The 23,192-nt window shown below is 43.5% G+C and overlaps 1 protein-coding gene across 15 annotated transcripts in view; it reads right to left on the bottom strand.

The window, feature by feature from the left end:
• Gatad2a (GATA zinc finger domain containing 2A) overlaps positions 1-23,192 on the bottom strand; it is a 113,608-nt gene that overhangs the window by 63,181 nt on the left and 27,235 nt on the right. For 8 of the 15 annotated variants that reach the window (XM_013361865.4, XM_005332952.5, XM_013361864.4 and 5 more), the window contains exon 2: positions 2,278-2,373. The exons of 5 other annotated variants lie outside the window; for them this stretch is intronic. The gene's annotated coding sequence lies outside the window, so the exon portion shown is untranslated. Of the gene's footprint in view, positions 1-1,416; positions 1,514-2,277; positions 2,374-23,192 lie in introns of all 15 variants that reach the window. 2 more of the 15 variants (XM_078037919.1, XM_078037914.1) reach the window with 1 other exon arrangement.

The raw sequence follows: 23,192 nt of genomic DNA, 5'->3' as shown, positions 1-23,192 counted from the left end.
ATGGTGGCTTTTGCCTGTTTTAACACTAAGCATCATAAGTCATGACTATTCACAAACTCTGTCCTTTTTTATTAAGTTCCTCCGTGCACTGGGCAGGGAAGAGGATGGGCCCAAAGGAAAACCTGAGATGGCCTCTAGAAGTTTCCTTCTGAGCTCCCAAACTGATTATTTATAATGTTCTGTCTTTGTCTTCCCAGCTCTAAAATGAAGAGGGAGGTTGCCACTATGCATTCACAACCAGTACTTGAGACTCAGAACATGTGCTTATGAGTTAATAAAGGGCCAAGATCAGGCAGGGGTGCCCGTGCTTGGAGAACTTTAAGTGAGCCCTCAGACAATACCTTGGGGTGTATAACAAGGAACAAGCTGCAGGTGCTTTTCCCTGAACAAAGGAGGTAAACTTTATAACACAAACACTCTGAGAGGTACATGGTTTCAAGATTCTGAATCTCTGGTCCTTCTCTTCATTCTATATAATGTTAATGTCTAACACACCCAAACAGTAGTGACCTGACAGCACAGCAGGATCCTCAACTATCTCTAAGTAACCAACATAGACTTCAAATCTGTCCTTGTCTCCAAAGAATCCCTAAGCAGGGTTGGGAGACCTGAAACTGCATCTGCCATGGACAACAATCTGGCAGTTGCAGAAAAAATTTAACATGGAGCTAACATATAATCTAGCAATTGCACTCTTAGGAGTAAACCAACAAGAATGGAATATAGGCATTCAAACAAAAATGTGCATGATTGTTAAATGCAGTACTATTCACAACAGCCAAACAGTAGCAACAACCCAAATGTTCATCCATGAATGAATGGGAAACAAGACATAAAAAAGTGTTAATAGATGCTACAATGTGGATGAACCTGTAAACAGATGTGGAAACAGATATAAAAGGCCATATTATGCATGATTTCATTAATATGAAATGTCCAGAACAGGAAAATTTAGAGATAGAAAGCAAATTAGTGGTTACCAGGAACTAGGGAAGGAGGTATGGGGTTTCTTTGGGGGGACATGACTAGTGTGGTGACAGTTGAACTACTCCTCAGTATATATACAGACTCATATAAAAAGAACTGAGATTATACACTTTAAATGAGTGAATGATATACTTTAAGTGATATAGCATGCATGAGACCCTGAGTTCAACCCCAAGCATTGTTTAAAAAAACAACACCAGGAGAATTTGGTTTTGTCAGAAGACCATCTTAGAAATGATTTCCTAATACCAGATCGCTTGACCATATCTTCTTGCCATAGGCAGATAAGAGCTGAAACCTCACAAAACTGACCTCAACACTTGTCATATACCACACTCAGCACAGCAGGCAAGTCAGAGAAACCAGCTCTCGACATTGAGCAGCCAATAAGACACCACCAGAGTGGGGATAAGCTCCTGGGCAAGTTACCTGCCAACTCTGGACTGTGTGCACTGCAATCTGTGAAAGGAAGCAGCTGACCCAGGAGGTGATCAAGTTGCCCACAATATTCTAAGACATCTCGGTTCTATATTTTTTTTTTTTAAGATAGAAGGAGGGGAGAGAGAGAATTTTTTAATATTTATTCTTCAGTTTTCAGTGGACACATCTTTATTTTATTTTTATATGGTGCTGAGGATCTAACCCAGCGCCCTGCGCATGCCAGGCGAGCGCATTACCGCTTGAGCCACATCCCCAGCCCAGTTCTATATTCTTTTTCAGGTAGGTGACCCTGAGCCAAAATGTTACTGCTAAGCCCTGATGGTAACAGAGAAAATCCCATGCAGGTGTCAGGATATGACCTGCTGGATTTGGACTCCACTTTAAGAGTTCCTTGAAGGGAAGGCCAGATCAGCTTTCCCACAAGGCACAGGGTAGGGTGAGGGGAACAGCTCCAAGCACCAGTGCAAGGCTCCCCACTGCACAGTGATTAAGGAAAAATTCTTAAACGTTTAGAGCAGCATTGGGAAACTACAGGAATGGCCAGAGGGCAAAGGCCATCTGGCTGGAATTACCCTCTACCTCTGATCCTCACAGAGAGTGGGACCATCCTATTTAGGATCAGGCTTCAAAAACAGTGACCAATGGGAATGTTATCTTTACCCAGAAACTCAGGGTTAGATGGAGACAGCAAAGAGTGCAATCCCACAGCAACATGCCTTCCTGTCTTCTCTAGAAGGTGGCTGTCAGTTTCTGAGGCAGTGCTTACTTAAAAGTGCCCAAGGAGCTACTGAGGCCCACTGAACAATTTAGAGCTTTTCATTCCACACATACCAGACCCCAAGCACTCACCTGGCCTCAGGGTATAGGACGAGAAGCACTGGTCCTACCAGTTGGCCATGGCCACAGCTATGTCAAAAGACAACTTGCATCAATGTGCTGACCAACCTAAACCAAAGGACAAAAAAAGAAATGCTGAGTTCCCAAGGAAGGATTCTGGAATATACTGGCAATTTAAAATGTCTCCAGGACAAAATGTGCAGCTCAATGATAGAGCACTTACCTATCTACCATGCACAAGGCCCTGGGTTCCATCCCCAGCACTATAAAAAAAAATAAATAAAGTATCTCCAACCACTGGAAAAGCCTTCCATAACAGGGGCAAGCTGAAGAAATAAACTTCTATCTATTCCAAGGTATGAACCAATATGAGGACAGCCAATAAACACCAATCATTCCAGGCATTGTTTTCACCACTATAAACGGAGATGTGAAGGTGGTAAAGAGTCATGTGAAATTAAATTATTTCTACCTTTTACATACTGAATGCACAGATAAATGGTTTGAATTTTTGTTACAACAGTAGTGACATTAATAACAGAAATAATAATTGCTGTTAACCCAGCATTTAACAGATGCTTAACAGTGTGTTCCTGATACTATGCTTGAACACCATATAGATCTAAATCCCCAAGACAACATTAAGGGTAGGTTACAGGATCATGCACATTTTATAGATAAGGGATCTGATGTATATAGATTTACCAGGATCACAGAGCACACAGGTAGTAGTGCTAAGAGCTCACTCAAGAATCCTATCCAAAAGTAGCCTCTTAGGCACTGGCCCGAGAAAGTCACCCACCATTCCAGGCAGTGTTGGGTTTGTTCTCAAGAAAGATGGGAAAACAATGTGATTGGGAATGGACAGACTTCACCTCCCCAGATAGAAGCAGCTTTACCTCTAACCTCAGGGATTATATCCACAGGGTTTACAACTACCCAGGGAGGAAGGGGCTGCCTATTGTACAGGCAGGAAAACTAAGGCTCAGGAACATTTAAAAGGGTAGATGTCTGGTTCAGTGGCAGAGCATTTGCCTAGCTTGTGCAAGGTCGTGGATTCCATCCCCAGCATCAGAAGAAAAATGTTCAGGAATTCTCTCAAGGTCACCGAGACAGGATAGCCCCAGGGCATCCACTCCTGGTTTGTGGAGTCAGACATCCAGGGCTGTGGGCCAGAGGCTGAACCTAGTGAATTGGTCAAATCCCAGACTCCCAACAGTTAGTCCTGTTCGTTATAGCTTGACAGATAGTGTCAACATCACCTCTGTTGTCATTCTTTGCACCCATATGACTACCAGGAGCTTTCTCTGATATGAAACCTTTATTTTTAAACTGGGTTCACAGGAATTCACAGGTCATGGGCAGCAAGAAACACGCCTACAGAAAAACCTGCAAAATAAGGATGACAGCAAATGCCAGTGAACTCTGTTGAAAGAGGAACAAAAGAACACAAGGCACCCTCCTAAAAGAGGTCCAGGGTTGACCATAGACACCAGGAGGCAAGCTTCACAAGAGAGGTACTTTCTACCATTCTTTTTGGCTCCATTCAGTCTGGGAAACCCAAAGGTTTCTTCTATACTTAAAATGAAGCCTCTTTACTGCAGAAGTGGAAAAATCTCCAAAGCCAGAACCCATACTTGCCAAGCACCTGCTTTATTACAGGACTACTAAGGTCAAAACATACTATTCCCATCTTAGAATGCTTTGGCTTTTTTCTCCAACTTTACAAGAAGCAACTTTTTCCCCCAACTTTATAGAAGCACTACCAATGCAGTAGAAAAACATAATTCTAATCTTGAATTCAGACCTTTCCTGGGGTGGTGATGTGAAGTTCAATCCCGTCTCAAAATGGTAGGCAGCAGCACACACTGCAACTCCCTATGGGTCCTTTAACAAACAGAGGAAACAACTGATACTACAGTGTGGCGTATTATCAAGGTAGGATGTTTGTTCAGTAGGTTAGATAGATTCAATGCATTTTTTATTTTATTTTTAAGTCACTGTGGATTGAAACCAGGGGTACTTACCACTGAGCCACATCCATCCCCTACCTTTTTATTTTGAGACAGGGTCTCACTAAGTTGATGAGACTGCCTTGAAATTGTGATCCTCCTGCCTCATCCTCCTGAGTCACTGGGATTACAGGCATGCACCAACACACCTGGCTGCATTTTTTATTTTTATAATATTTCCAATTATGATGGATTTTGTCCCATTTTAAGTCAGTGTCATGACTTACAATGCCCTCATATGTATACCAATGTCAACTTTGTTTCTACATACTAGCAACAACCAGAACGCAAGGTCTTAAAAAAAAATCAATTTACATTAGCATAAATATGTGAAATACATAAGAATAAAGAAATTATAATGAAAACTTAAATGGAGAGAAATGCTAGAATATATTGATTTCTCTCCCAAATATATCTATAAATTCAACATAATCCCAATAAAAAAATTCAGCAGACATTTTTGCAGAAATAATAGGAATTTCATTGAAATTCTAAATTTTAGGTAAAGGCTGAGGGTGTAGCTTAGTGGTAAAGCATGTGCTTTAGCATGTGCAAGGCCTTGGGTTCAATCCCAAGCATGTACAAAAAGCAAGTATATAAGAATGTAAAGGACCTAGAATAATGAGAACATTGAAAAATGGACAAATTTGATATACCCTACCTAATTTCAAGACCTACCATAAAGCTTCAATAACTAAGACTGTGATATGTACACAGAAACAAGTAGATCAACAAACAACAGACCCACTCATGTGGGAATAACTCATTTTCAACAAAGATCCAAGTACTGGGCTCTGTGCAACCACAAAACACCCAAAAATCACAACATAACAGTGCACCAGGGGATATAGTGTAATATGCAAGTTTTAAGGCACCTCAGTCTTTCAAACTTCAGTCTTTCAAGCTTTCCCCAGTTTGTGACAAATCCATTCTTCCAGTTAACCAGACTGAAATCTAGAATTGCCCTCTTGAAATTCCCCCAATATGCATCCTATAGGCAATCCTGATGGTACTCCCATCAAATACATCTGGAATTCCAACCACTTCCCACACTGCCAATGATCATGTATTCTCTCCCTGCCAGCACAAGCACTTCCAAACTCGATTAGCTTGTTCAAGTCCTTAGCTCAAAGTTCATTCAGGGGGGTTGGGGATGTAGCTCAAGCGGTAGCGCGCTGCCTGGCATACATGCGGCCCAGGTTCGGTCCTCAGCACCACATACAAAGATGTTGTGTCCACCAAATACTAAAAAATAAATATTAAAATTCTCTCTCTTTAAAAAAAAAAAAAAAAGTTCATTCAGTACAGCTGGGCCCGATGGCGCACACCTGTAATCCCAGCAGCTTCAGAAGCTGAGGCAAGAGGATCATAATTCAAGGTCAGCCTCAGCAAAAGGTGCTAATCAACTCAGTGAGACCCTGTCTCTAAATATAAAATACAAAAGATGTGGCTCAAGCGGTAGCACGCTCGCCTGGCATGCGCGGGGCCTTGGGTTCGATCCTCAACACCACATTAAAAAAATAAAATAAAGATATTGTGTCCACCTAAAAACTAAATATCAAAAATAAAATAAAATACAAAATAGGGCTGGAGATGTGGTTCAGTAGTGGAGTGCCCTCCAGTTCAATTCCCAGTACAACCTCCACCCCCAAAATAAAAGTTCATTCAGCATGAAACTCTGTCCTCTCCTGACCCGGAAGGCCCACTGGGTACCTATCAACCCACCACACCCCATCCTTAACTTCTTCCAGCCCTACTGGCCTCCTGACCATGCCCCATATCTCCCACACCAGGCACCTTTCCAATGGGCTTTTTGTTTTTTGTTTTTATGTTTTAAACAAAATCACAGCAACTGTCATTTTAAAATCAACTCTTCCAAGGGTGCTGTGGTGTGCGCCTGTAGTCCCAACTACTGGGGGGCAGGGGCTGGAAAACAGTAGGAATACTTGAACCCAGGAGCTCAAGGTCAGTCTGGACAACAAAGTAACCACATCTTAAAAAAAAAAAAAGAAAGAAAGAAAGAAAGAAAAATTATTCCTTAATCTGCATTCCAAATTATAAAGGACCTTTAAAAATATAATTATGCAGTATATATCCAGCGCTTCCATTTTTTTAGAAGAGATTTACATTTATCTGTCCTGGAGGTAGTTGCAAGTCTGCACTAAGTTGCTGTCTGGTTCAACCATCCTACCCTTCAGGTGGCTGACACTCGTGTCCCCTCAGTTGCTGTCTTTGCTCCAGTGTCTTGTGGAGGGCCAACCTGCTAACTATACTCCTATGCTGCTCCTTCTCTTTCCACACTCTATACAACACAGCTACTGTGTCTGTGGACTTTCTCACACAATAGTGTAAATGCCACAAAGAGCAGGGATGTCTGATGCTTGATTTTATTTCAAGCACCCAGAACTGTGACACACAACTGTGCTCAATAAATATTTAAATAAATGAGAGAAGGTGTAAAACTAAAACAGAAGGACCCAATCTGAGAAGCACATGACAGCAGCCCCTTCCATATAGTTAGTGCAAAATTCACAAAAGCACCAAGACTAAGATCACTTAGCATTCTTAGAATGAGATGTGTTTCTTGAAAATGAACTATAATCGCTTTTCACTGATCTATCATTTGCACTGTTTTGCCATCTACCTCACACTGGCTGAGTTCAGAGAGCTTTTACTGTTTTTATTTCCAACCCATACATTTAAAACAGTATCAAGTAACCCTTAAGTACACAATTACCAACTCTTAAGAGACTCTTCTGCTCCCCTGATAAATCATTATGGTTTGGCTTTGACCCTGCACCTGGGTACTCCACTTACTGACACATGTACACACAAGCACTCTCACATCCCTAACCCACAACCCACCCCAACACAACTTCTCAATCTAAGGGAAGATCATACTTGATGAGAAGGTAGCCATGGTGATTTACATGAAATCAAGTCACTGTGCTTTGGGTAACAGAAGTTCTTTGTTGCCATTTTATCCTCTCCAGTCCAAGCAAGCAAAGGACAGCTTCCCTTTTAGGAGGCACTGACCAGACTTGAGCTATTCCCTGGGGAGCTCCAGTAACAGAGATATGCCCATGGCCACTGCAGGATGGTTTGTCTGGGGCCATAGGCACTTGGTGGGGAAGTATGGGCTCTATGAGGTACACCTAGAGAGCCCATTGTCCCTTGCAACAGGCCAGGCTATACAGAAGCTGCAGCATACCTCCTTTCTCTTCCCAGTACCTGAACTCACCAATGCTTTTACTATCTCTAAAATTTTTCAACCAGGCCTATACCCAAATATTTACCACCTTGACTTCCATCCAATCCTGGGTACATGACATTAGGCCCAACGAAGTCCAAGATGAAACCCAACCATAATGTTTGCCTTCCCCTGCTCCTCTTCCAGACCACAAAATTCACATGTTCTACATAAACAACAGTCACCTGAGCCTGAAACCTCTCTGCTCATGGTCCTATCAATTGTACTGCCAAATTCTCAAGGAGAAGAACTATCTGGTTCTACCAGAAAGTGAGAAACTGAAGCAAGGAAACAGTAGAGCATCTCAAGGAAGCTCAGAGGTCATGCTGCTCCAGTAAGTGCCCGCCTGCCAGCCAGTTGAAGAAGGATTAGCTTGGACCACAAGATTTTTTTTTTTTTTTTTTTTTTTTTGGATAAGTCTTCTGCTGCTGGGATGAAACCCAGGACCTTCTTCAAGTTAAGCACATGCCCTACCACTGAGCCACACCCCCAGCCCAGATTCAGTTTTCTAACATGGGGACCAGCACACTATTGGTTGCCACCTATTTAGATAAATTAAGTTTTCCTGGGACAGAGACATGCCCAGTACACTCTAATCTACAGCTGCTATTGCTGCACAATGACAGAGTCAAGAATTGGTGACAGAGACACTAAGGCCTGAAAATCAAAAACAGTATCTCTATCTTGAATGATCAGGAGAAAACCTCACCCCTGACAAGCTGTGCTGAACATCTGTTAAAAGGCTTCTGAGATGGGCTGGGGATGTGGCTCAAGCGGTAGCGCGCTCGCCTGGCATGCGTGCAGCCCGGGTTCGATCCTCAGCACCACATACCAACAAAGATGTTGTGTCCGCCGAGAACTAAAAAATAAATATTAAAAAAATATTCTCTCTCTTTCTCCTCTCTCTCTCTTAAAAAAAAAAAAAAAAAAAAGGCTTCTGAGGGCCTAGCATGTGTGAGGCACTGGGTGTGATCCTTAGCACCATATAAAAAATAAAATAAATGAAGATACTGTACCAATCTACAATTAATAAAATAAAAATAAAAAATGGGGGCTGTGGTTCAGCAGTAGCGCACTTGCTTGGCATGTATGAGGCACTGGGTTTGATTCTCAGCACCACATATAAATAAAGAACTATCAACAACTAAAATAAATAAATAAGTGGATTAAAAATTTTAAAGGGGGGGCTGGGGTTGTGGCTTAGCAGGTATGAGAACCTGGGTTTGAACCTCAGCACCACATAAAAATAAATAAGTGAAATAAAAGTATTGTTTCCAACTACAACTAAAAAATAAAAAATAATTTAAGAAGGACAGCTCAGTAAGGAGACAAAAGTGACCCTGGTCACAGAACATTACTGACAAGATTAGTCAGGACAAGCCAGACATAATGACACAGGCCTATAATCCCAGCAACTCGGGAGGCTGAGGCAGGAGGATCACAAGTTTGAGACCATCTTCAGAAACTTTGCAAGGATCTGTCTCAAAATGAAAATTTTTACAAGGACTAGACATGTAGATTAGTGGTAGAGCACCTCTGAGTTCAATCTCCAGTATCCCCCCCACCCCCCAAAAAAAGGGCAGAAGCACATCTCAGTGATCAGGCTCTGGGTTGGTCCCAGAGGACATAAACAGTATCTGTTCTCTCCAAGGCACAGAGCCTCATTAACCCTGTGTCCCACAGAGCAGCGGAGAATTGACTCCACAGACTACAAATGCAAAGAACCAATCTCAAGAGAGCCAAGGAGCTGACAGATGGCCACACAAGCCCATCCTTGACAACCAGAGCTGGCACTGGGGGGCCACAGACTGCCAGTCTCTACTCCCAGATGCCCATTAGGACCATAGTCAATATGTGCCTTGAGGCCCCTGGTTGGCCTATTCTCCCTCAGCTATAGGTAACCAAAGCCTTGATAATGGTTGGATTGTCCACTCCTCACAGAGCCAACACATCCCTTCTTAATTCCCTTAAAATCCCAATGTTCACAGCACCTCACAGGGGCATTCAAAGCCCTGCCTGTCTTAGCCCCAGGTACACTTGTATACACATACTTAGTTGTGCACACATCAAGTTCATGGTTCCAATCACCTCACCTCCTCTCGAAGTCCTCAGACCCACTCTGCCTGCCTCCACTGTTGGGCTTCGCACAAGCTGTTACCGATGCCCAGAAAGCCCTTCCTTCCTCCCTTCTCTCCCATCCATCCTTCAGGTTCAAGTACCAACATTATTCAGGCAAGCCCTCCCAAGCTAGTCCCTCCCCTCCAGACCTTTCCATCACTATGCACTACTGTCCCATTACTTCAAATATGGAAACTTTCAGTTAGTTGAAACTTGCTATTTGACATCAAGTATCCCACCAGGTTTGTCCCCAAAAGGTTACAGGTCCCAAAAGAGCAAGGGCTCTTGAACATCTCCTCATCCAGCACCCAGATAGGCATGGAGGAGCAGCAAAGGGTAAAATGGCACCCTCTGTGTTGTCAATACCCAACCATGATTTTTCCACTACAGACTTGAGAAAAAAAACATAACGATATAAATTTCCCTTAATTAGAAGCAAGTTAATAACCAGGAAGCAGAAACTAGAGATAGGCAAGGCCACAGCCCCAGGTCAAGTGCCTGAGTACATGGCTTCCCTGAGCAGCACAGCTCCTGCTTACACATCTTACACTGGCACTTCTAAAGGTTCCAGAGGTCCCAGGTCTCCCAGGACTCCTCCCTCATCACCAATGATAATTGAGAGCTGCCCCAGTGCTAGTGGGGTCATGCTTTGCACTCCCCGCCCCCTTTCCCCTGCTTCTGACTCCTGAAGTTAGTATCTCACCCTAAAACCAATCTTCACAGGGATCAGAATTTTGCCCTCTCCCCTCTAAATGGCTCTGCCTCCACCATCACATCACCATACTCTTCCCTTCTCAGCATTCCAGGCCTCCTTCCTAAGATGCCACCAAACCAACCCAAAGGTTAAACATCCTCTGCCCAGCTCCAGCTCTCCTGACAGTTAATGAATTCCAACTCCTTTAGTGAGAACTAGTTTGCTTGTCCAGACACCTTAAGACATCCCCTCATGACTCAAGGCCATCCTGAAGACCAAGAGCCCTGCTACCAGGCAGGATCTACAAAAGAAATTACTAGTACTTTTCCTACTAGGATTAAATGTTCTTCCTCAAAATACATCAGCTTCTACTTGGATGCTTCTTCTAGAGTTTCCACCCTCCCTTGCCAGCAGCTGCCTGGGCAAAAGTGCATAAAAGCTGGCTGGGCTTGGTGGCATGCCTGTAAATCCAGTAATTTGGGAGGTTGAGGCAGGAGGATCACAAGTTTGAGGCCAGCCTCAGCAACTTGGTGAGGTCTTATGCAACTTAGAGAAACCCTACCTCAAAACAAAAAATAAAAAAAGAGGATGTGGCTCAGTGGTTAAGTGCCGCTGGTATCAATTCCTGGTACCAAAATGGGGGGAGGCATAAAAACCCCTATACTTAAAATGGACAGAAATTAATGTCTCTGAGACTCTATATAATGTTTCTTTAGTGTTGAGGATGCACAGTGTAAGAAAATATCTTCTCTGTTAGTAATGAGAAATCTAGAAACTGGTGTTTCCTAATGATATTGTGAAATACACATTTATTCTTTTTTTTAATATTTATTTATTCTTTTTGTAGTTCTCGGCGGACACAACATCTTTGTTTGTATGTGGTGCTGAGGATCGAACCCGGGCCGCACGCATGCCAGGCGAGCGCGCTACCTCTTGAGCCACATACCCAGCCCCTACATTTATTCTTATACCTCATTTGCTGGCATCCTTAGGATCTCCAAAATCATAGTTTCTTGCTGTATGCTAATGAGCTGACTGATAGCCAGCAGCAAATAGGTCATTCCTTAAGGAGGATATGGGGAATGGCTAGTCACCAGAATTAGAGGTTGGGACCTTCATCCCTACCCCCTAGAGAGGGCCGAAAGGTTGAGATGATCACAGTTGGCCAAGAACATCATCAGTCATGCCTATTTAACGAGGCCTCAAAAAAAAAAAAAAAAAAAAAAACTCGAAGGACAGGATTCAGAGAACTTTTGGATAGGAAAACAAGTGGAGGTTCCTGTAGAGTGGCACACCCAGAGAGCCCATGGAAGCTCCCTGCCCTTCACAGCATGACTCACAGCATGTGCTTCTTTATCCACATCCTTCATAATACCCTTTATCATAAACCAATAAATGCAAGTAAAATGTTAGAGTTCTGTGAGCAAATTAACCAAACCAGAGGCAGGGCCCATGAACCCCAATTTACAGTCAAAGCACAGAGAAAACCACCTGGGGCTGGCGATGGGCATGGGGAGCAACACTGGGGAACTGAGAATATGTGGAATCTGATACTGCCTCCAGGTGGAGAGTGTCAACATGGAACTGAATTAGAGGAAAACTAGCTGGTGTCTGTTCCTAAATGGCTACCTGCTTGGTGGTCATTGTGGCGGGGGTGGGGGGGTGGGGGGGGTATCACCCACACATCTTAGACCACACAAGTATTTTGTGTTGTGAGAATATATGAGGAAAACCTTTCCCTCTATCTTCCTTGACTCCCCTTCAATATAAATACCAACATGTGTCATATTAAGAGAACTCACTGACAAATAGCTAAAGGAAAACGTGAAATACCTGTGATCGCCAAGCAGTACACCAGAACATATACCTCAAATGCTCCTTGATGCTGCTCTCCCCCTCAATCCACTGAAGATTTTAGAGGTCCTAGGGTTACCCACCAAGCCAGAGGAAGTATACCCAGGCCCTGCTCCTCCAGAGACCGGAAGAAATCCCATGGAATCTTTGTGCTCCAAGTCTCTGCTCCCAAGATGATGTTACAATGAGCCTTCTAGAACTACATGAATCTTCTTTAACTCCCTATGCTTGGCACAAGATAAACTATCAATGTGAGCAATTTTATCCCTTCTTCCTAAGCTAACACTTGAAGGATAGAATATATATGTTCTTATAAAGATGCAGATTATTTCCAAATTTTTTTAAAAAGTTTGTTTATTGTGGTAAAATATACATAAAATTTACATCTTAATCATTTTTAAGTGTAAATTTCAGCACCATTAAAAAACATTTATGGGCTGGGGATGTGGCTCAAGTGGCAGCGCGCTCGCCTGGCATGTGTACGGCCTGGGTTCGATCCTCAGCACCACATACAATCATGTTGTGCCCACCGAAAACTAAAAAAATAAATATTAAAATTCTCTCTCTAAAAAAAAAAAAAGAAAAGAAAACATTTACACTGCTATACAACCATCACCTCCATCCATCTCCAGAACTTTGTCATCTTGTAAAACTGAAACTCTATACCTATGAAATATTCCCTGTTCCCTCCTACCTCAGCCTCTGGCACCCACCAGTCTACTTTCTGTCTCTATGAATATGACTCTAGGAACTCCATATAGATGTGATCACACAATATGTGCCCATTTAAATCAGAATTATTTCACTTTGAAAGTCTTCAAGAAAGAGCCACATGTATCACTTTAACCCTTTGTGGCCAACACATGTACAGAACAAAGTCCCTGGGACAGTTATCCTGCAATGCCCAAGCATGGCTCTAAACTCTACCCCCCTGCCCATCTATGGTCCTCACATGCTTCAATACAAAGCAGGGCCCCCTTTTCACTTCCCAAATAAACTGTACTTGGTGTGGTGCATGTCTGTAATCCCAGAAAACTCAGGAGTCTGAAGCCCTAAGCAACATAGACCCTGTCTCCAAATTAAAAAATTAAAAGAACTGGGGGTGTAGCTAAGTGGTAAAGTGCCCTCGGTTCAATTCCCAAAACTACAAATAATAAATTGGAACAAGAGGCACTAGAAACACTGAATGGCAAGTTACAAGCAGGATCCAAACACCTTAAACTTCATATGTCTGACCCCAGCACTTAGCTGCCAAAACACTCTACCTTCCTGGAGACAAAACACCTGTTCCAGCTTCATTTCATAGACATGAATGAGCCAAGGGAATGCCATGAGGGGAAATGGTAGAGATGACCAATCTGTCTTGGACATGTTTGTTTGTTTGTTTGTTTGTTTGCGGTACTAGAGATTGAATCCCAGGTGATCTACTACTGAGCCACATCCCCCCACCCAGTTTTGTTTTATTATGAAACTGGCATCTCACTAAGTTGTTGAGGCTGGCCTTGAACTTGTGATCCTTCTGCCTCAGAGTCACCGGGTATACAGGTGTGCACCATTCACTCCTGCCAGGAGTGAATGGTACACACTTTTCCTCTAAGTGGAAACCAGCAACATCACTGCCTGCTCCAAATCCACTCCCTAGTACATAAGCTAAACTCAAGGACCCTTACATAGCCCCATTAGGGGTGTCCTGAGTTTCTGTCATATCCAGCTCCAGAAAAGGGAGACTAAACAACCAGTCCGAATAGAGCCCCCACCAGTCTACATCACTGAAAAGGAAAACACTGACTATATTCCCTCCCTAAAGTTCTAAGCACAAAGCCAGTCTATCATATAGGCATGGTTGGACTCATGTGGCCGAGTATACAGATGCTACATGGAAAACAAAACCCTAAGTAAGTGATCCCAACTCCTAGCCAAGAGGTACCCAACTTGCACAAAATGGCATGCTTTTTTGCCTATCTTTTCAAACTGGAAATTGCTCAAAGCACCCCAATTATCACTTGGTAAGCACTCATGATTACATTAAGAAGGAGAGGGGTGAATATGACCATCTGGGGTTTCCATCTAGCTTGCCTTTGCAAGCTAGCAGTCTTGCTTGAAAAAACAAGTGTAGGGCTAGGGCTGTAGCTCAGTGGCAGAGTGCTTGCCTAGCAACATGTGAGACACTGGGTTTGATCCTTAATACCATATAAAAAATTAAATAAAGGCATGCGATCTATCTATAACTACAAAAATGGAAAAAAAAAAAAACACCTAACATGTATTGGCATGACATGTACCTACAAAACACAAAGTCCTGGGATGAATCTAACAAGGGGGAGGGTAAGACTAGGGAGATTAGATGAAGTGCAAGGACCAAAAAAGAAAAATTTCAAGCGATGATCACAAAAAGAACCAAATGCAGAAGATAGTACTTCCACTACAGAAGTGGTAGAATAGAATACACAAGGGTCCACCTTGATTCAAATGTGGAACCGCCCAGGCAAGCAGTCAGGTCAACAGATTTTGTTAGCAGCCAGCCTTGTCCCCAGCAATGTGCCACCCAGGTAGCCATTACAACTTTCAGAATCTTACCCACCTATATTAGCCTTAAAGTCGGCTGCCATTTTGCTCATTTTGTGCCAAGAAAGAAAACCTCCAGCCACTCAATTCTTGTGGCAAGTTTTCTTGGGTTTTTATAAAAGCAATATCTTACCTCTCACATGGGCTACTGGACAGAAAAGAGAGAATCCTTTCTTCACCAATGACAGCAAGCATCAGCTGCCTCTGAGAGATCCTGAGCCTGGTCACCAGAATATCCTGAGATCATGTGCCATGTCCCCGTTCAGTATATTCTCCCCACTGTGGAGAGGGGTGGCCACTTTTTGACAACACAGGCACCAACCCTGATCTGCATATTTACCAGCAGGTCAGAGACCAGTGAATTACCCTGAGTCTCTCCAAGAGCAGCACTACACTTAAGGCCAAACCCAGAGTTTACTTCCCCACCCAAGCAGCTGCCTCAACAGCCTTCTTCAAACAGGTGGTCATGGAGAATAAGGCACCAACTTCAGTTTGATAACGTAACCTACTGAAGGTTCTCCCCCACAAGTTAACTAAAACAAGTATCTTTCTCTTGAGAATACTTTCCTGTGGAAGGGAAAAGGAAAAGCTTGTTGCTCTTCAAGAGCACCCTTAGAAAATAGTGTTACAGGGACTGGGATAGTGACTCAGTGGTAGAGGATTGTCTAGCATGTGTGAGGCACTGGATTCAATTCTCAGCACCACATATAAATAAATAAAATAAAGATCCACTGACAACAACAAAAAAAAAATTTAAAAATGGGTGGCACATTCCTGGGACAAGGCTGGCTGCTGACAAAATCTGCTGACCTGACTGCTTGCCTGGGAGGTGCCACATTTGAATCAAGGTGGACCCTTGTGTATTCTATTCTACCACTTTTGTGGTGGAAGTACCGTCTTCTCCCGCCACACACAAATGGAGACCTGAGCCTATAGGAAAAGAATGTCATAAACCTGAAATTTAAACAAAAACCACAAGGGAAGTTCATAGCACTTATTCCTGTACTGTCCAAGATGAAACTGATCACTTTGTAATGCACTTTTTTTGTGTGCATGAGTGCTAGGGATCAAACCCAGGGCCTCATGTATGCTAAGCAAGAGCACTATCACTGAACTATATCCCCCGCATCCAGGACTGACCACTTTGTATATTTAACAGCAACAACTAGGATTGTAGAAAAGAAACATACAGGCAGATCCATAGCCTAGAGAAGCCAGTTTTCCTCCTTAATCCCCCACCTCTATGAAGAAAAATGCCCATGTGACACTCCAATACTTCCTGGGAGGCTGGGACTGGATGCCTGCTCTCTGATGAGCTGCAGCTGGACAGACCTATGTCCTCGGGTGGTCTCTGCCACCTATATCCCCAAGAATCCTCTGGGCTGGCAAATGGAAGACAGAGAACAAGTGAGTGAAGTCTATTTAAGCTGGCAATATATAGAATACACAAGGGTCCACTTTGATTCAAATATGGAACCGCCCAGGCAAGCAGTCAGGTCAATGTCATCCACTCACAAATGTTTCAGACACCTCCACATCCAGTTAAAGACAAGAGAGTACCTTTAATGGGGCTCACTGTCCCCATCCTCTACACCTATCCTGTTTACAACAATCCTGCCTTCTATTACACAGAATTCTAGAAACCCAGTTTGACACAATGTTTTACCTTTAAGAAGGTGGGAAGCACTTTTCAATTACAGAACAATCTACAATAGTCTGACCAAACACTTCCTTTGCTAAGAGGCAGAATTCAAATTCTCTGACCATCAGGTGCCAAGTCAGTCAAAATGATCTAGTAAATTCTCAGATTTGACTGGAACCATCCACAAACCAAACCATGCCATGGCACAGACTAAGACCATGTGGTCAGCTCATGGGGGACCTCAGTCCAGGAAAAGCCCAAGAGTCCTATGTACTTGCTCCAGGTCCAGACAAATAAACTGAATCTAGATGTTTCATCACTGCTACAAATTCTGACAACACACCACAGCCATCACAAAAATTGCACAACAAACTTTAAAATGCTACAAAGCAAAGTGCTGGGGTTGGTAGATCAGCATTGAGCCCTCTGGTTCTCTCTCCCTTCCCCTGGCCCCAGACATACATACACGAAAAAAGTGTGATGGCCATGCCTTTAACCCCAGAAACTCAGGAGGTAAGGCGGGAAGATTGCAAGTTCAAGGCCAGCCTCAGCAATTTGGTGAGACCTTGTTTCAAAATAAAAAATAAAAGGACCAGAGCTGTGGTTCAGTGGTAGAGTGCCCTTGGGTTTGGATAGATGGAAGGAAGGAAGGAAGGAAGGAAGGAAGGAAGGAAGGAAGGAAGGAAGGAAGGAAGGAAGGAAAATCATAAGAAACTGTAACAATGGCAACATTATCAGTAAATCATGGCTGGGTATACATCAATCAAGAACTGAGCCAGGGGGCTGGGGATGTGGCTCAAGTGGTAGTGCACTCGCCTGGCATGCGTGCAGCCCAGGTTCGATCCTCAGCACCACATACAAACAAAGATGTTGTGTCCGCCGAAAACTAAAAAATAAATATTAAAAAAAAAATTCTCTCTCACATTCTCTCTTTAAAAAAAAAAAAATTTCTTTTCTTTAAAAAAATAAAGAACTGAGCCAGGCATGGTGGTACACACCCATAATTCAAGGTCAGCCTGGGCAACTTAGCAGGGCCCTGTCTCAAAATAAAAAGGGCTGGGGATGCAGCTCAGTGGCAGAGAACCCCCCTAAGTTCAATCCCTAGTACCACTCCAAAAAAAAAAAAAAATTTTTTTTAAAGGATGTGTGAATCAACTCCATGCCTTCCTAACAACAGACAATAAAAGTTTGATAACAGAATGCCAGAAACAGCAGAGGCTCCTCAAAGAGGGTCTTACACAGAACTCAATTCTCCTCATCATTGCCAACCCCAAGCCTTACAGTGTAAACTGAAGTTGAAGGAAGCAAAGCCTCCTTGAGGTCTTAGATGGGGCAAGGAGGAGGTGACAGTTGGATACCCAACTTCTCTGTTGTCAGTTTCCCACAGCCCTATATACAGACATACCCTATCACTGAATCCATTGAGTCCCCAGCAATACAGATGGATACCAAGGCTTGGGCAGAGGAATTGCCATGTGGACACAGAGCCCTGCCAGCTGGGAGGAATTCTACTTGTCACAGCCAAACAGCCAACATCTAAGGAGCAAAGGGAAGAAACTATACTGTGGGGTCAGATACCTAGACCAGAACAGCCAGACAGAAATGCCAAAATGCTCACTCCAGAATAGTTGGTGAGGAGAACTGAAGTCTGGAAATACATTTGGGCCTTTCCTTGCAAGGTTTTAGTACTAAAACTGATGAGTTATAAGATGCAATGCAAATTTCACTTGAATATCAGCCTTAAAATAAGACATTCTGAAAAAAAATCTGAAAGTTATGAAGCCTTGGGATGTGCCCTCCATGGAATTTACCTACATCTAAGAGTTACCCCCAGAGAAAGCCAAGGGCCCACAAAAAGTAAGACTCTGCCACACAAAACCCACATCCAAGGAGGCCTAGCACATCTTTCTTCCTTTTGCACACAACAAAATTACTGTACATGTCAGACTCCACTCCAGAGGATGAGGATAGAACACCTACACACATGGACAAACATACACAGTGGTTGTCATTTATATGCAAACATGAGTCCAATGCATGTGGGCAAACATCAACGCATATACAAGGCCTCAATGCATATGCATATTTACCCACATATGGAGCCAATACACAATACACACATGAACATAACACAAGTACACGCACGTGGACGCACATGTACACACACAAGCAAACTCTGCCCTCCATACTTCTTTTCATTTTTTGACAATTTAGTGCATCCCAAAGAAGCACTGTTGGGCCAGGGTTGTGGCTCAGTGGTAGAGCACATGCCTAGCATGTGTGAGGCAATGGGTTCGATTCTCAGCACAGCATATAAATAAATGAATAAAATAAAGGCCCATCAACAACAAAAAATTTAAATAATAATAATAATAATAAAAAGAAGCACTGTTATGTGATCGGGTTCCCAAACACCCACAAAGTCCATCTCTCCCCAGTGTCTCTGAAGCATAGTCCTGCCTGGATAACTCAACAACAAGTAAGGCATCCCCTGCAAAGACCACAAGGGAAGACAAGGGGACCACACAGGGTATAAGAGGAGAGAAGGGGACAAGGCAACATGGGTAGAGGACATGTCTACACTGTCTGCTACCAGTGGTCACTCTTCACTCACTTCTGCAAATTGTCTTTACTGGCCAGCCTTGCAAAGAATTCCCCATCAACTCCTTCTCCAACAAAGCCCACTTCACTGCCCCAGGCTGCCCTGTCCTCCCCGCCCCCATCCCATCCTCTGCCTCCAGCTACATCACACATACCTAGGCTCTACCAGTCACACCAGCACCAACATCTGGCCTGAGACCCAGGTTCTCTGTCTCCCAGACCCTTAGTACTGCCAGGGCTCCAAGAGATCCAGGCCTCCTCATGAGTGTTCTTCAGCTCTGATCAGGTGTTCCCCTGATCCTTCACTGAGAAAACTAACACTAGGCATACACATTCTCAAAATGCTACAGAAAAGCTCACTTAATGAAAACTTTGGGGACATCAAGAAAATCATCTTTAATGTTGACAAGAGATTTTGTTACTAAGAGAGGGAGAGTTTAACAGTGGCTACTAATTATTGAATTCTTTATTTGGTGCCAGGCAAGGTGCCAGCTCTTCACATGCCTGATTTCATTTAATCCTCACAACCACAGAACTAAGTACTACTGTTACCACTCACACATCACACAAGGTACGGCCGTTACTCAGTTTATAAGAGTACTGTCTTTATTATCCACACTCCGTATGAAATACTGCCACTGATACCCACACTTTAGACAGGACACTACCAATGATATCCCCAATCGACAAATAGGAAAAACAAAGCTCAGAGAAGTCAAGGGAATTGTCCAGTGTCACACAGTTAAGAAGTCAAGTCTGGGAGCTAATGTGTACCTCAGTGATACACCCAAGCTCCCCTATTTACTCTCCTTCAGTATAGAGCAAGGGCATACAAAGCCCTCTGCAAAGCCATTGGTTGCATCCTCAGCCACACACACACACACACACACACACACACACACACACACACACAAAGTCAAATGGGTATCCAAATCCAGGTCAGCTATCTTCAAGCCCAAACTAAAATCTGAACAACTGCCACATCATGAACAATCTGACTATAAGACCATCCTAGGGCTAATCATTCCCAAGGCTCTGTAAAGAATTCCTTGAGCAAAGATGTAAGGATCAGCACAGACGCAAGACTCCTAAGTACATGCTTACTTACCCCTTCAAAGAACTTCATGAAATTCCCAGAGAAGTGAGCCCCATTATGCACACCCACATATACTGTGGCCTCTACAGCAGATTCAATGACTGGTCCTCACCTTTTGAAAAATGACACTGGACAATTCCCTTGACTTCTCTGAGCTTTGTTTTTCCTATCTGTCGAGTGGGGGTATCATTGGTAGTGCCCTGTCTGAAGTCTGGGATTCAGTGTGCCCCCAGTGTGTACAACCAACTATCTGCCCTCTGTTGATGTTATGGTTTGAATGTGAGGTATCTCCCAAAAGCTCACATGTGAGACAATGCAAAAGGTTCAGAGGAGAAATGATTGGGTTTTGAGAGTCTTAACCCAATCAGTGAATTAATCCCTGATGGAATTAAATGAGTGGAAACTGGAAGCAGATGAGGTGTGGCTGGAGGAACTGGTTAATTGGGGGTATGGCTACAGGATATATAATCTAGAGTGTGGAGTCTCTCTCACTCTCTGCTTCTTGATCACCATGACGTGAGCTGCTTCCCTCTGCCATACTCTCCCACTGTGATGTTCAGTCTCACCTGAGCCCTGAGAAACGCAGCCGGCCTTCTATGGACTAAGACTTCTGAAACCGTGAGCCCTCGAGTAAACTTTCCTATCCTAAAATTGTTCTGGTCAGATCTTTTAGTCATAGCGGTGAAAAAGCTGACTAAAACAGTGAAGAAAACACTTCTGAGTCCCTGCTACCAATCTATAAGCCAAGAAAAAGGGGCTTAAAGGATTTGACAAGCACTTCCCAGCCTGGGTCATTAACCAGGACCAATTTTTATCTTCATTTCCAAAGAGACTATACACATACCAACCACAACTCAGGACATAACAGGAACAAACCAGGGCCCCTCTTCGCCCTACCACCAGGACAGCACTAAGCATCCATCCACAAGAGACAATAAGCAGGGTAGACGGACCACAAGGCAGAGGACAGGTCTTCTAGCCACTGACATAGCAAGGGGATTTTGAAGATGACAAAGGACACGAGATCTGGGGGACAACCCAGACCCAACTAGGAGGGCCTCTCAAAGTAAATGATGATATTCCCACCTAAACCATCTGATCCCTTACTTCCATCCCTAAGCTCCCCAATCAGGACCCCAACAAGGACTTGGTGATCATCAGCCAGATGCTAAATCTTTTTATACAAATGCCCAAATCTCCAAGACTCCTACCTTTCCTGTGGCCACAACCCCTCCCCACTCTCAATGGAATACCAACTCTGCCAGAAGAGCCAGCACGTGAAAACATTTGAGCAATGCATGAAACAACTAAGCTTCCTAAAACCAGCAAGCAGCAGCTGTTAGAATAATTCATGTGGCTATTTCAGAGATGTATCTTAATCACCCTGGGTCTTCTTGGAAAAATGTCTAAAACTTCAAGCTGGAAAATGCTCATAATCCAAAAAATGCAGGTTTGCAATCTGATTCCAGGGCTCTGGGATCATAATGAGACTTTCCTGGACTCCTAAAATGCTAGAAAGCTCTTTCTCAGGCGAGGTTAAGTTCTGGGACCTCAAACTTCCATCCTGTCATTGTTACTTCTCTGTTGCCCTTCCTCTTTCTCAGGGTGCTCCAGTCACCTGCTTCATGGTACCCTGCCCCATCTCCAACCCTCCCCACCAGAACTATAAAACCTCCAAGGGCCAAAATGGGCCATCTCAGTCATCACCTACAGAGGCTCAAAAGACTGAGCAGGGAAAGAACTTCCAACAGTTGTCCAATGGACAGATGAATTGTCTTCAGGCCCTGGTATCCACTTAATCCTCACTCAATCTTCCTGCAGTGTCTCTGGCACCTGTCCCTGCCTTTTATTTCCTGTCAGGCAAATCCAAAGCTATATCAATTCATGTCCGCCTTTTGTCAATGGTCTTTTCTCTCCCCAACTGGCCTCCCTACCTAATGTGAGTCAACACTCCTGCTCAGAAACCCTTGTGGGTTCTCCCTGCTTTTTAGGATAAAGTATAAACAGACTCCTATTTTAGATCATTGACAATAATTAGAAAAACTTATGGTTTCCAACTTTACTTCCCAGTAAAATTTTTCAAAAATCCTGGGGTCCAGGAGGGTGAAGTGTCCTTGGACATCTCTACAATAAATGACCTGAGACCAACAACATCTCCTCACAATAGTGAATGGGAGAAGAGGTGGGGGATGGGGGTAGGGGTCCAGGTGGGAGAATTGGAGCAGATGTCCCATCTTTTTCATGGCATGGGGTGGCATCTAACAAAAACCCTTTTTGAGCCAGGCATGGTAGTGCACAACTACCAATAGCTAGTAATCCCAGCTAATCAGGAGGCTGAGGCAGGAGGATGGCAAATTTAAGGCCAACTTGAGAAACTTAGTGAGACATAAATAAAAGGTTGGAAGGGCAGCTCAGTGTAAAGCACTTGTCCAGGATGTGCAAGGCCCTCGGTACAACACCAAATACCAATAATAATAATAATAATAAAATCCAATTTGTATAGCACACACTGGAGTAAAACAATGTTAGTTACAGCCTGAAGTGCTGAGGACTGAGGCTGCCTGGCCACAAAGACATCTTTACGTTTCTATCACCCATCCTAGCCCACTAGCTAAAAAGTTCTGCTTAAAGAATCCCACTGCTAATAACATATCTCCTACTTTGGTCATTTCATAGTGTGGTGATACAACATTTGGACTGCATTTCACTCTTTGGGGCACCTACTGGTATAGCACAGGCTCCCCCCCCCCCTTCTTGAGCTGGTTTTGGGTTTTTTTTTTTTTTAGAATTTTTTTTTTTTAACATTTATTTTTTAGTTCTCGGTGGACACAACATCTTTGTTGGTATGTGGTGCTGAGGATGGAACCCGGGCCGCACGCATGCCAGGAGAGCGCGCTACCACTTGAGCCACATCCCCAGCCCTTGAGCTGGTTTTATTAAGTTATTTTTATTCCTATGGGAAGGAAATCCTCACTTCATTTAAGCTTTATAGCACAGGCTCTTAAACATCAGTAAATTCACTTTTTGAAATAACTTAAACCATATGGGTATGTAAACACAGTGGTAGAAGGCTTGCATAGCACAAACAAGGCTCT

Source organism: Ictidomys tridecemlineatus, chromosome 2 (genome assembly GCF_052094955.1).
Source record: "Ictidomys tridecemlineatus isolate mIctTri1 chromosome 2, mIctTri1.hap1, whole genome shotgun sequence".
Taxonomy (NCBI): Eukaryota; Metazoa; Chordata; class Mammalia; order Rodentia; family Sciuridae; genus Ictidomys; species Ictidomys tridecemlineatus.
The sequence above is the reverse complement of the archived record's forward strand: the minus strand, read 5'-3'. Positions and strand labels throughout refer to the sequence as shown.